The following is a 15,801-nucleotide window of genomic DNA, read 5'->3' on the forward strand; positions in this document are numbered from 1 at the left end:
TAAGTCATTTCAAGTTCATCTTGATTTGGACGTGACCAAAAGTGGAGTTTTCTGAGTCACTTATTTGTTCACTTTGTAAATAGTCTTTCCACTTGAATTAGCTCATCCAATCATTCTAATCTGCAGAGTAGACCTGCTGCTGATACTCCAAGCATGAGAGGCTATCAATTGATTGACCGCAGTTAATTCAGGTTGGACTTCAAATACTTATAGTCATTACTCTTACAATTAATACAAATCTATATACAGTATATACATATATGTATAGATATGTAATTATTGAAAATATGTATATATATTAAATTATTCCACGTAGCCATATTTTATCTTAGTGTGAGGACAGACATACATTTAAGTCTTCATTCAATCATCATTGTCCCTATTCTCCATAACACTCAAATCCCAATCCCAAATTTTAAACGTACAAAAATCACCTCTTCATTAAGCAGTATGGCAGGCTTGATGTCAGTGATGTCAAATACCATTGGCTCTCAAGTGTCTTATGCCCAGTTGCAACATGCTTAAGTCTGGCTGTATCTTTTTGAATGATACTGACTGAATTAATGAAGTGGAAGATGTTCAGCAAGTTTTAGGTGTAGGGTTGGGGTAAGTTGCTAAAAATTAACTATATAGGCTAATAATATAATTAACTAAAAATATCTGCCTTTTACCTGTTTTATATTGATGAGAAGTGGTTAGGTTTAGGGTTAAGGGATAACAAATCTATATATAATAGTATAATTTAACCCTAACTAAACTAATATGTTTTGGGTATAATAAAACTTAATGGGATTAAATACAAACGATAATTTCCAAAGATAGAAGAGCCTTTGACGGAATCCTCCAAAAAGAGTTGAAAACTTTATGACAGTGACATTTACCTTATTGAGTCCATACGTTAGATCTACATATAGGCCTAATACATGGCACACTAAAATAAGTCATTTCATGAACTCCAAACTTCTTGTGACTCAAGAGGTCACATTTTCCTCCCTAACCTTTAAAAACTTCCAAACAAATAAGAGCTTATCAGTTATAATGAATTAGAACATGGCCATCCATCTCCTAGTTAGAAAGAAACTTGTCTTCCAGAGACTCCAGCCCTCTAGAGAGAGGAGAAAAGTTCATGCAGAGACAGACAATGAGAAAAGGAAAAGTACTCCCTCTTCATCCTCAAATGATGGCCGCTTGTTTACAAGTTGACTATTGCTATCACACTATGCCAGAATGTAGCGCAATGGTTTATCTGTGTAACATTCTTCAAACGGATTCTTCTCTGAACTTCCATGTGAATATAAACATGTTCGAGTGAGAGCCTCTGGTAATTGAACTATGAACATCCTTGATAGTTAACATCCTAAGGCCTCTTCAGTAAAAGGAAATCTCTGAACATAGCCAAAGAAGGGATGGGAGACTTGTAGTATGGATGATATAACAAAATCATTCCAATGCCAGAACCAATGTATTTGACAATTTTGCTGGCAGTTATCTGGAAATTATCACTATAATCCAATAGTTATTCTTTTTTTTTTTCTTTAACAACAAATCCATGTAAAGTCTTGTTCATTCTCAAAACATCTAATTATGATGCAGATGTAATATCAGCTTTATAAATCTGTAATTACTAACAATATATGAGAAATAGCACCTACTATGAATTTCAAAAACACTCTTTTACAAATCAGACCCCATGTTAAAGACGTTGGTTGGCCATGGGTTAGGCTAAATTTCAGGCATTGCTTCAACATGGAGAGGTCTCTGCTGTGCTAAAACTTTACAACATTCTTAAATGGCCTGTCACGTTTTGTGCTTCTCCAGATCTAATAAACCACTATTTAATTCCAGACAAATTGAATTCAATTAAACTAAATCGTGTTTCAGAACTAACTCACACTTATCACATGTGACCTTGATAAAGGCATCCATATTATTTCTGTTATATTACCCCCCCATGTGACAGCTGTGTGCATTTTCCATTTCCCTTTTTGATTTGTAACTAGTAGCACTTCACAAACAAGCAAAAATACATTAAAAATAAAATTTTAGAGCAATTAGTTTTCCTAAAAATTAAAGTCCACATACAGTATGTGGACAGCAGGACTAAGATGTGGAATTAATTTTTAATTATACCAAACTATAGAACTGTTTATGTGTCCAGGAGTGTTGGTTGATCATGTTTTTGAGATATTACAGACATTACAGCTGATTTTCTGTAAAGCTGAATAAATAATTATAATTATAAGCATAATCCAATCACTGCGAACCATGTTAAAATAAAATGTAACATTATAATATTCTGAATCTATGTACTGATTACCATTGTCCCATGTCTGCCAAACATGTTGAGTGGTCCAAACATCATTTGCAGCCTGAAACTGAATTTTTGGTTGGATTTTAGGATTGAATGAATTTAGCTGCATAGAAAGCTAGGATGCTCTCTTGCTCTCTTGCTCCCTATTTAGTGAATGACTTAACATCCAGTGTGCTGTCTGTCTTCACTTTTCTCAGCACAGTTTGAAATGCATTTTATTTTCATCCTAACTCTGTATAAAGACTCTGGAAGCAACATTTTTCAGCTTTTTGATGAACCCATTTATTCTCGATGTGAAAATGCACAGTAAATAGGAATGCATTAACTAATGTTAATGAATAGAATTGTATAACAAAATAGACATTGATAAAAAAATGAAACATAATAAAATGTATATTAAAATTAAGCTAAATGACCCACAGATGTGTTAGAGTTGAAAGTTATTCAAAATAACTAACATGTTTTTTCTTCTTTTGAGGAAATGCAGTGCCAGTTTCCACATATGTGGGCATCATGTTTATAAGGGTGCTGAAGTGTGAAAAATGAACGGAAGAAGTGAACCCTTTAAATGACAGTCATGAGAACAGTATTCAATCAGTTTTTATTCATTTAAATTACGCATTGCATGTAGTGAAGCCAAAATGCAACGTTCACGCATTTTGACATGGGGTTGCATGAGGCTAATGGAGCTAAATAAAGCTTGTGAAGTTCACTTACATCTGTAGTGTACATGATTAGTGTCCATAGAGGCCTAATATATAGTAAATATATTTTCAATGTTGCATTAATAGGAGTTGCATGAATCTTTTGGTCATGGTCAAATAATGTTGGTATTTAATGATATAATGTTTGGGTTTATATCATTATAAACACCCATACCCCCCATACCTACCTACTTACCTGTATATCTATTTATCTATCTCTCTTGTCTTTCTGTATGTCATTTTCTGTTAGTGTCAAAATTGTTTAATTCAAGCAGTTATAGACCTACTTCAGAGTGACATTATACTATTAATCAGTTTTTATGTACCCTAAAAGCTGTTTTATTTTGTTCTCAAATAAGAAGGATTTGACATTCATCTGTACCCTGTTAAAACACTTTTTTATGAGACAGCTATTGTTTTTGTTAAGGTTCAGCAGCAAATTCCTTCAATGTGGTAACAACACTAAAATAATCAGAGTCTGGAGCTTGTCTTTACAGTTCCACATCCTGAGCCTTCTCAAACTTTTATGATTTGTGGCAAAACTAAAAATATATACCTTTCCCACTTTCGGCTTTGAGCGAGCAGCCGTTCTACGTGTAGTTGGATCAAATCCTGGAAAAAGGGATTCAGATGTAAACACAGCAAGCGTTTAGGCTTGGGACATTGAAGCGGTCTAGATGATAAGTGGGATTCATTAAACTGAAACATCAAACGCATTTTCAAAATCTTAAGTGCAACAATTTCAAATAACTCAGAATGGCTGGTTCTCATAACGAGCCAAGTACAACCTTGGCTTTGTACACGTAGATGGTGATAAGCTGAAAGCATTTGTGAGCAGTAAAAAACTGTTAAATAATAATAATACTTAAAAGAGAACAATACATGATACAAATTTACACTGCTGTCTATACAAACACACACACATACACATACACATACTTAAACACTATGATCCTATTAAAGTTCCTGACATGGTCTTCTACTTGTTAGGAATGCAGACGAGGAGTGGGGATCTAACTGCGTGTTTTATTGAAAACAAAGTGAAAACAAACAAACAGGAACAAAAGAAACATCCACGATGGGAAAACTGAAACTAAAACATGAAAACATCGAAGGAACACAGACTGGGAAAACACGGCAGGATGAACACGGCTAGACAGGTAACAGGGTAAACATCAGGATTCAAAACATCTGAAACATTCAAAGCAGTGAAACATACAACGATCGACAAGGAGTGGAGAAACAGCAGGGTTTAAATACACAGGAGACATGATGATAACAAACGACAATCAGGTGAGAACAATGACACAGGGCTGGCAGTGATGAGGGCCGGGAATTGTGGGAAGTGTAGTTTTTGACACAGACTAGTGAAACACAGGGCAGACAACAAGGGAATCGTGACACTACTGTTATAGCCTATCCACTTCAAGGTTCGACGTGATGTGCATTCTGAGATTCTGCTCACTACAATTGTATAGAGTGGTTATCTGAGTTACCGTAGCCTTTCTATCAGCTTGAACCAGTCTGGCCATTCTCCGTTGACCTCTCTCATCAACAAGGCGTTTCCGTCCAAAGAACTGCCACTTACTGGATGTTTTTTTTTTTTGGCACCTTTCTAAGTAAACTCTGGATACTGTTGTGCGTGAAAATCCCAAGAGATCAGCAGTTACCAAAATACTCAAACCAGCCCATCTGAAACCAACAATCATGCCAAGGTCGAAATAACTGAGATCACATTTGTCCCCATTCTGATGGTTGATGTGAACATTATATGCATGATTTTATGCATTGCATTGCTGTCACACTTTTGGCTGATTATATAATCACAGTATATACACATATATATATATATATATATATATATATATATATATATATATATATATATATATATATATACACTCACCTTAAGGATTATTAGGAACACCATACTAATACTGTGTTTGACCCCTTTCGCCTTCAGAACTGCCTTAATTCTATGTGGCATTGATTCAACAAGACCTGAAAGCATTCTTTAGAAATGTTGGCCCATATTGATAGGATAGCATCTTGCAGTTGATGGAGATTTGTGGGATGCACATCCAGGGCATGAAGCTCCCGTTCCACCACATCTCAAAGATGCTCTATTGGGTTGAGATCTGGTGACTGTGGGGGCCATTTTAGTACAGTGAACTCATTGTCATGTTCAAGAAACCAATTTGAAATGATTCGAGCTTTGTGACATGGTGCATTATCCTGCTGGAAGTAGCCATCAGAGGATGGGTACATGATGGCCATAAAGGGATGGACATGGTCAGAAACAATGCTCAGGTAGGCCGTGGCATTTAAACGATGCCCAATTGGCACTAAGGTGCCTAAAGTGTGCCAAGAAAACATCCCCCACACCATTACACCACCACCACCAGCCTGCACAGTGGTAACAAGGCATGATGGATCCATGTTCTCATTCTGTTTACGCCAAATTCTGACTCTACCATCTGAATGTCTCAACAGAAATCGAGACTCATCAGACCAGGCAACATTTTTCCAGTCTTCAACTGTCCAAGTTTGGTGAGCTCTTGCAAATTGTAGCCTCTTTTTCCTATTTGTAGTGGAGATGAGTGGTACCCGGTGGGGTCTTCTGCTGTTGTAGCCCATCCGCCTCAAGGTTGTGCGTGTTGTGGCTTCACAAATGCTTTGCTGCATACCTCGGTTGTAACGAGTGTTTATTTCAGGCAAAGTTGCTCTTCTATCAGCTTGAATCAGTCGGCCCATTCTCCTCTGACCTCTAGCATCAACAAGGCATTTTCGCCCACAGGACTGCCGCATACTGGATGTTTTTCCCGTTTCACACCATTCTTTGTAAACCCTAGAAATGGTTGTGCGTGAAAATCCCAGTAACTGAGCAGATTGTGAAATACTCAGACCGGCCCGTCTGGCACCAACAACCATGCCACGCTCAAAATTGCTTAAATCACCTTTCTTTCCCATTCTGACATTCAGTTTGGAGTTCAGGAGATTGTCTTGACCAGGACCACACCCCTAAATGCATTGAAGCAACTGCCATGTGATTGGTTGATTAGATAATTGCATTAATGAGAAATTGAACAGGTGTTCCTAATAATCCTTTAGGTGAGTGTATATATATATATATATATATATATATATATATATATATATATATATATATATATATATATATATATATATATATATATATCACATGTATGAAATGTTAAGCACAAGTTTCAAATGGAATATTAATTAGTACTGAACATAAGCACCTTCCAAATATTAAAATAGCAGGGATCCCTTCTCCAGCTTAGGCAACGTTGTGTCAGTGTGGTTCATGTAAACACCATCAATGTGAGCCTAATTTCCACAGCTACTCCTCTTCAATCCCAGCAGTTATCTGCACTTGTAGTCCTCTCCCTCCTTCTTTCTGACACTTTAAAATTCATGCCATGATATGCTCACACTCCTAAAAGTGCTGCTTTTTAGGCTGTCACAAAAAAGCTCTGGGTTTAAATCCCTGAGAAAGAATGTCCAGCATGCCCAAAAACACTTTCTTGGGTGTTGCTCCACTGCACTGATGTACAGTATGTATTCCTGTTAACAATATTTTGGCATGCGCATGACCTTCACTTGAGTTCTATATCCTGAGAAAATATATCTCTGGAAACCGGAACGTATTATTTTCTGTCACCATATCTTTGGGGTGATGTCGACATAAATATGCACACTTCCTCACCGCAAAAGATTTTAGCACATTGTTTAAAGTTATGGCCATGGCTTTAAATCACTGGAGTCGGTTTTGTGTTCTCTAAAATGCGTAGGATTGAATCATAAATTATTTATCGTGTTCATCTTCACAAATTAAAACACTCCCCTTGCAGTAATAAGAATTACTCACCTCCTCTCACTCCAGAATCCAATGCCATGCACCGTGTCCTCACAAAAATACAAAATTATAATTTACTGGTTTGGCAATCTGGATGGATGCCATTACTCCTAGGATTGAATTTTAAAGGGTGTTGTTCGCTGTTGCCAACACATTTGTCATATTCCGGTTGGAAACAATTAATCAACGGGCATGTGTAATCTTCTTGGCTCAACAAGTATGACAATTTTCCAGAGAAACATTAAAAGTGTCAGGTGTACTCAAAAAATGTAAATGTAATTATCATGCATATGCAAAAACAAAATAGGGATCACAAGCATCAACTTACAATGTCTTTGCATGAAGTCCATGGCCAAATATAGGAAAACCTGTTATTTGTTTTCAACTGAAAGGACATCTTAGTTCACATAAAATACTACTCTAAGAAGTGTAGTAACTCAACTCTAAGAAGTGTTAATGTTGGCACTTCTACTGTATACACTTCCAGTAAATTGTTTTAGTGTTTATTTGATGGGATATGCGCTTAGGGATTGATGAATGAGAAATCAGACTCTTCTCTCATGTCTTTCCTTTTTCAGTCATATTGATCAGGAAAGTGGCTATCCTTACTAAGGAGCAAAAAAAAGCATGTAATTGAGAATTTCCAAAAGAGCTATCTGTCAATGATGGAAAGGATTTGCCAAAAACTGAATTGTCACAGACCATCTTCCACTGTAGTGTCAACACACGCTAATAACAATTCGTCCCTACAGCTACTTTTTGCCTGCACTACCTAAACATCTTCCTTGGTCTTATGCTTGCATCACCAAAACATCACCCTTTATCCATATTTTAAATGTCACTCTAATGTCGTATTCAACACATTTCGGAGGATTGCAATGCAATACAGAAAGAGAGAGAGAGAGAGAGAGAGAGAGAGAAATCACCATTAAAATAAACACAATAGTAATCCATGCTATTTGTGTGGTGTATTCTGTTCTTTTTTTATCCCCTTTTCTCCCAATTTGGAATGCCCAATCCCCACTATTTAGTAGTTCCTTGTGGTGACGTGGTTACTCACCTCAATCCTCAGTTGCCTCCTCTTCTGAGACAGTCAATCCACACATTTTATCATGTGGCTCATTGTGCATAACAACGCGGAGACTCACAGCACGGGAGGCTCATGCAACTCTCCGCGATCTATGCACAACTTACCACGCGCCTCATTGAGAGCGAGAACCATTAACCGTGACCACGAGGAGGTTACCCCGTGTGACTCTACCCTCCATAGCAACCGGGCCATTTTGGTTGACTTGGAGACCTGGCTGGGGTCAGTCAGCATGCCCTGGATTTGAACTCATGTCTCCAGGGGTGGTAGTCAGCGTCTTTACTCGCTGAGCTACCGAGACCCCGGTATTCTGGATCTTCTGATGCCTTATGATGGCTTTGTGAGAGGAACAGATCCAAATGTCTTTATGCAACAATCAGTTTAACCATACACCATTACACTCAAATCCCACTCTCATTTAAACTTATGACAGTAATGCATAATGAAAATAAGTAAAATAAAACATTTTACAATCTGAAGACTGCCGAGCCTATGATGAAATCATCCTCAATGAGGTGAGCAAAATGTTGGCATGATGACATACGAAGAATTTATTTGGTATTCATAATTGTTAGATATCCATAATTGTTCTATGGTTAAAAAAACAGTTATAGTGAAATATAACATTGTAGCAAATATAAATTAGTATGCTATGCAATGCTACGCTACACTACGCTATGTTATGCTATGCTACGCTACACTATACTATATTGTGCTCTGCTATGCTATGCTACGCTAAAATATCCTGTTCTATGCTATGAGTTGGAATATGATATGAAAACCACATCATACAAAATTAGCCTAACTATATCACCAAAGAGTGACCTAATTTGCCCTGCATGTTATCAAGATGATTTTGCTCAGCTGTACTCAGTTGCGCATTACTGCTGTATTATTTTCTGACCCTGACTTTCAGAACATACCCCTCATTTCATATGACACATCACCACAGGAATGTTAGAATGTACACATATATGTCAGGGCCCTGCATGCAAATTTGTGGGGAAGGCTCTCTCTGTTTTCAAAACATAAGAACAGGAATGCATTCAACTACAACTGTACCGTTTGCACCAGTGGCTAGTTTTTACACATTTCCATCTGATAGTAATTAAAAACCAGCATACATCTATCAAAATCAATTTTAGTTTGTTTTATGTGACGTGACATATAACGTGATGATTTCAGTTTCAGCACAGCCCTCTCAATACAGTGGCTCTCAACATACCTTAAACACTAATGCCTAAATAGTGCAGACTTCATCACACTTCACAAAGAAAGAACTGTTCTTCAACACACGCTCTGTCATTTTCAGCAAGCTGAGGTCTAGCAAGACCATCTCCTCTGACCACTTTGAACCTAAACTCTTCATTCTCACCACAGAAGAGCTCAAATTTATTACTTGTTATCCTTTCTCCAAATCTCCCTAACACCATTACATAACATGCCCACGGTAATGTACACACTAATGGGGAGAGTGGTGTAAATCCATCAGTGTGCCGTAAATTAACGCTAGGCACATTTGTGTGCATGGATTACATAGTTGGGGGGGATAATGGCCGCCAGGAGAGCCCCAGCATGATATACGTTGGTTTTGACGCGAGCAGAACTACTATAAATTGGGTTAGACCACAAAAGCAGGCCAAGTAATAACCAAACAGTCCAGCAAAGATGTCCCTGGATGCCTGGGATTTGACTCATATCTGGGTATTTATCTCTTTGGAATTCCACTGCAGCCCCCTTTGTTTCTCTTCCATACACATACACATACACATACTCTTACCCTGGTGAATAAAGACCATGACATGTAAACCTAGACACACTTCATTATTGGAGAAGGCAGGGACGCGACTAGGGTGAAATACTGCTGAGCCTAGAAAATCACTCCATCATATCCACTGTGACAATCTAACCTCTCTGCATTAAAAATGCACTGGGTGTTTGGTGTGCCTTGTGTCTGTCCACTAGGGTTTGATATCATGAGATGACCCACAGCAGAAGTCTCACAAAGCATAATGGCTCCACTTAGAGGGAAAGAAAATACAGGCACTGACATACGTCCACTGTTTAGTCAAATTAATTCTGGAAAGAAGTTGCTGTTGCCTTGTAACTAAATTAAATGCATTTAAAACATAGGTCTATCAATGAGCTGTGAAAGTTTGTAATAACAGACTAATTCCTGTTTGTTTTCATTTCCCCATGAAAGAAAAACAAAGTGGAACAAGACTCTGAGACTTCTGAGAGGACACAGCAAGAGTAAGTAATTCCATGCTCTATAAGAGCAACAAGGGGTTTCCACACACATCCAAAAGGAAAAAAATAGCTTATTAGCAATGACCCCGCATTGAGAATGCTCAGTCTGAATTTGTACTGTATTGTATTCCATTGTGAATTAGATTAGCACAGCTTATTTTCAGCTCCACAAACACAAGCATTTCCATATGAGCCCCAAAGAGGACATATTGCAAATCCTGGTGCAAGGTTGTACACAGAGACAAGTCCAAACACTGCTTCAAACATACATAAAAAAAAAAAGCTGGCCTGGCCAATCACCTTCCTGTCCTTAGCACACTGCAAACATGTGCACCTGTTAAGTGAACAGCCAATGGCAAATAAGGTGAAGGTCCAGTTTTGTTTGGCATATTACAGCAATTGCACACAAAAAAAAGAAAAAAAAAAGAGTACATTGGGAAAAGGTAATTCTTTTGCTTGGCATTTCCCATCCATCATCTCCCCAAAAGAGGAAGCTGGTCTCTTGGCACAGACACACAGCGGTTTAATTGAAAATTACAACATCCCAGCTCCACAAATAGAGTGTCAGATTTTGAAAAGTTTAAAGCAGCTGTATTAGATAAAGTGATTCATGGCCTCACGATTCATTCTGAATGTTTTGATAATAATCAGACATGCAACAGTCCAAAATCTTCAGGGGAATACTCCAGCTGTAGTAACACCAAAGAAATGAGTGATCATCAAACAGTTCCTCATGTAAAAGAGTCGAGAAATCCACAAGTGTATGATTAATTGAAGGACTAGTAAGCCAAAGCTTGTTAACAGAGACAATATTATTGTTACTGAATAAGGAGGTTCCAACCCGATCTCACAAGTCGTAATAATTGTACGAGGTTTCTAAACTGCAAGAAATCGAACGAATATGCTCATACAAAAACATACAACTTTTACTCAAGAGAAAAATAAAAATTATATAAAAATTAGGGCTGTCAATCGCTTAAAATTTTTAATCAAATTAATTACATGGTGTCCTGATTAATTAATCGCGATTAATCGCATATACAAATATTTGCTGCGAAAGCCCCTCACATAACAATAACTCAATATTTAATGATTATACATAGTTATCTTTAAATATTTAAAAATGATACAGTTCACAGCAATCCATTTGTGAATTTGTCAATCAGTTGGAGATTTATTATGAGGGCTTGTTTAAGGACCTGTAAATTTACACCTACGTAAGACGTCTTGGGTTTGTTGCATCATAAACATAAAATGTTTAGGTCACTGTGTCAAGTTAAATATAGTTTAATAATCGCATTTGCGCTCCTTCGAGTGTTTTGAAAGCAAGAACGTAACACATGTTTGTGTTGTTCAGCCTACTGAAGTATTTTCTTCACTGTATAAACTGCGTGTTGCTCATAAAGCTGAAATGTCACTTACTGCCCTCTGGAGTAAACAGGTGGTACTGCAAGCTTGCATTTCTCAGGAATCTTCCTTATTATGGTCTGTGGGCATGCGATTAATTGCGTACATTTTTTTTAACGTGTTATTTTTTGTAAAATGAATCGCACTGAATTAACGTGTTAAATCGACATGCCCTAATAAAAATACATAGAATTAATGACATGGTGTTCCAAATTAATCGCAATTAAATGCATGTATAAATATTTGCTGCGAAAGCCCCTTGAATAACAATAATTCACTTATAAATGTAAGCGCAGCGTAGTTCTAGCGGGAAGACTAGTAGCTGTTCATCATCACACCATTAGCTTGGTAATTCCTAGCCAATCGCATGTAAGCCATTGCTTTATAAGTCTGCTCACAATCTATCACATTGCTGTTTAGTGTGCTAACACGGCAACCTCCACCACCCCACCACCAACAACAGTTGAGCCCTGTCCCGCACGGGGGTAGGATCCTCGCCCCTGCCTCCTATCTCCGGCAGGATATGACGGTTCCGAGTAACCGCCAGACGGGGCCTACGCCCAAAGAGAGACATTACTTTTCTGTTTTACATTCAACAAATAAATGGCATCTTAAATCTCACTCAAGCCTGCGTGTCTTCCCGATAGAATAATAATTCACAATAATAATTATAAATAGTTATATTTAAATAATTACAAATCATATACATACATACATATATATATATATATATATATATATATATATATATATATATATATATATATATATATATATATCACTTTGCTTGTGTTCATGCTGTTCTAAACTAAAGTGTAAGAGCAGTGCAGATCTGTTAATATATACATATATATGAGCAATATCACACTCGCAATCATGCTATATGGCCCTAAATCAGCACTGCTGTGATTATCTACTATTATACTCGGCTTGAGGCCTCGTGCCTGCAGATGAATCACAGCAGTGTTTATGTAGGGACATATCGCACTCTTGCTCATGTGATATTGCTTTTATAAATATATATATCAATATATATACAGTACACTGCAAAAAAGCCAACTTCAATTTTGTCAATTTAAAAAAGTTGATTGAACTATCTAATTTAAAAAAGTGAGTTTACTTAAAACAATCAATTAAGACAACTTTATGTCATTTAAGTCAGAGCATCTTACATTTTTAAACAGTGAGAACATACAATATCATGTCTGGTGGTGAAGGTAGAACATACAGGCTTTTGAGCATGCTCAGTTTGATCACTGACCCTACAACACACCCCCTTTTTTTAAACGTTGTGCATCTCTGTGAAATGGACGTTTAAATTTCACTGTTGTAATTCTATAAATCCAGGCTCTACCACAGAAAATCAGGAAATATGTGGGAATTTAAATCTTTGATTTCGACTCTTTTATTGATCTTTTATGATGATAACATTTTTAAAGTCATGGAAAGGTCTTGAAAATTCATGGGTCAAAATTGGATAGAACCTTGTAAGTCTGAGCACTATGAACTTCAAATTGTTGTGTCTGCTACTGAGCATGCCCACTGGAGAAGCATTGTGGCTTAAGACACTACCTACAATCACCTGCTCTTGAATTAATTGATGTGTTTTTAGTCAAAGCATGCCAATTTATGACTTAAAAAGTTGTAAATAATATGATTTATCTACATCTAAAAGTTTGAAATACTTTTAACCTACACCACCATTTAAGTTATACCAAGTATTTGGTCTCTTGGTAGGGCTGATACATGGTCTCATGTCAAAATATAGATCTACTTAAAATATATATATATTATATTGTTCACAAAAATATTGAAAATGATGGACAGCTGTATTAAAAATTCTAGTTAATTTAACTTTTTGAGTTCACCGAACTTCCCATAACCTTAATTTTGTACTCCAAAGGTTGAGTTAGTAACGCTTAAAATCTTAAGTCTATGAATTTTTAAGATAAATGTGCTCAATTAACTTATGAGTTATGAGCCCAAAATCTGACATTTCGAGTAATACTTAACTAAGACCACTTGATGTTTCCAGTAATGATAACTTTAGGGTTTAAAATGACAGTGTCATTTTCATAGGATATGTTTCGTTTTAAGGTTTTGAGCAAGCTTACATGTTGAACCCCTAATTCAAACCCCAAACCTAAACCTAAACCATGATTTTAATAGGAAAAAAACTTTTGTCAACCATGGAAGAAGAAAAAAAACAGTGGGGTTTGGAAGGAGGTGAGGGATCTTAAATAAAGAGTTGGATAGGGGGCTAGCTAAAATCTGATACCTGTATTGCATTGATGTGAAGTTGTGTTTGCTGTTTGGTTGGTCACTGCAAATCAAATTATTTTCGTAAAAACCAAGTCATAGGCTACATCTTGTGATTTTGCAACCTTGTACAATTATTATGTGTTTGACTATGTTGGAGGTTTCCTTGTCTGTAAACTCAAATGCATATGACATCGGGAGTCTTATATACTGATTCTTCCCAAAACAATCCAAGTTGAATCAAAGAATAATAGTCATTCTGTCACAGCCACTTTCAAAGAACCTTGTTTTTTTGTAAAACTGTGAGTGAAATTGAGGACGAGGTCATTTACAGCATATTGCGTTGTCTTCTAATAGGCCTAAGATGTCATGTTGTTGTGCATACGGTGTGCACCACAAACATGTTCACATATGGCTCTGATTAAAGGCCAGATTCCCTGTTTTTCATTGGATTTGTGAAGTATTGCATAAACTGGTTAGTATAGTATTGTGTTAGGGCCAAAGAATGTGAATTATAAATCTCATTTGTCTCTGAAATTAGTCTGAGCTGGGGAAAAAAAGTCTCTGAGGGTGAAATTGCTTTAGAAGGTGTAGCCGCATTTCAGAGACACTGGAGGGCAGACTGATGCTGATTGGCAAAGTGAGCATGTCTGAATAAGCTGTCCTCATTAGTATAATGATTTTTCCCTCTCATTTTATTTGGGTGGAGATTGATTGGTGATAACACTTAATGTGGTTGAAAATTGTCATCAGGAGGAAATGGTTGCATGGCTGCCAAACATGAACTTGAGCTTGGTGTTTGAATAGAAGAGTTGTACGTCTCTCTGACACAGGGGCTTGTTTGACCATTTTGGCTCTGAGGCCTGTATTACACACATGTGTCAGGTGTGCTCCTCATATTACTGTCTGTAGGGCTTCAACATTTACCTCAGCGGTACAAAATAGACAGCAGACTGATCATGAGGCACAGGGAGATTAACCCTCCATTCAGACTGGCCCTTTTTCTCACACGTTTCTGCTTTATGTAATCAGAGAGTAACTCAGGAGGGTAAGAAACAATGGAAAACTTGACCCTGTGTTGCTGTGTATGTGTTGAAAGGAAGTGAGTGTTGGTGAAGAAGAGGTGAGGAGACTTTGAACCATCAGAAACAGTACAAGAAGAAAGGGGGGATGAAAACAGAAGTGGGTGGTGATGGAAAGATGAAGAGGAGGGGGGGGGAACAGAGCAATGTTTGTGGTCCAGTGGGAAAGTCTGTAAAAACACAAGGAGAGAATGAAGATAAGTTGTAGACGAATGATGATAGTGGCAGTGTTTCTGATCAGACAGAGAGTTAGCCATCATTAGAAACCAGCACATGCTAATTTTTTTCCTTTCTTTTCTTTGTTGCATAAAACTATAATAATTGTGGCTTGCAATTGTAAGTGAATAAATTAGGGCTGCATATCTTAAACAAAACACCTCACAAGGTGATATTCATTTTTAAATAAACAGCAATGCTACATGTATGTGTCTTATGCAATCATGATCATATAATTAATAAATATTTACATTGGCCTCCACAATACATGACAAAACATTAAATTTTCACATAACTGTAAAGTTTTTACATGCCCATCTAAGTTTGATTAGGACAGAAATCATATAATATGTGACAATACAGGTTTATTTCCAGAGACAAATGGCAATAAATTCTGATTATGTGTTCATGTTAACATTCTTGTGCACCATGGATGCCTAAAAACATCTCTTTTGTCAGCGGCTGTTACTCCAAATTCCATGCAATCAATTTTCTAACATTTATTCTTGAGAACCCACCTCTTTCTTTCCTGTCACTCTCTTCTCTCTTTCCAACCCATTCATAATTGTTATCTATACTAATAATCACTCAGAAGCCCATGTCCA

The sequence above is a fragment of the Xyrauchen texanus genome, chromosome 5 (assembly GCF_025860055.1).
Source record: "Xyrauchen texanus isolate HMW12.3.18 chromosome 5, RBS_HiC_50CHRs, whole genome shotgun sequence".
In the NCBI taxonomy this organism is placed as follows: Eukaryota; Metazoa; Chordata; class Actinopteri; order Cypriniformes; family Catostomidae; genus Xyrauchen; species Xyrauchen texanus.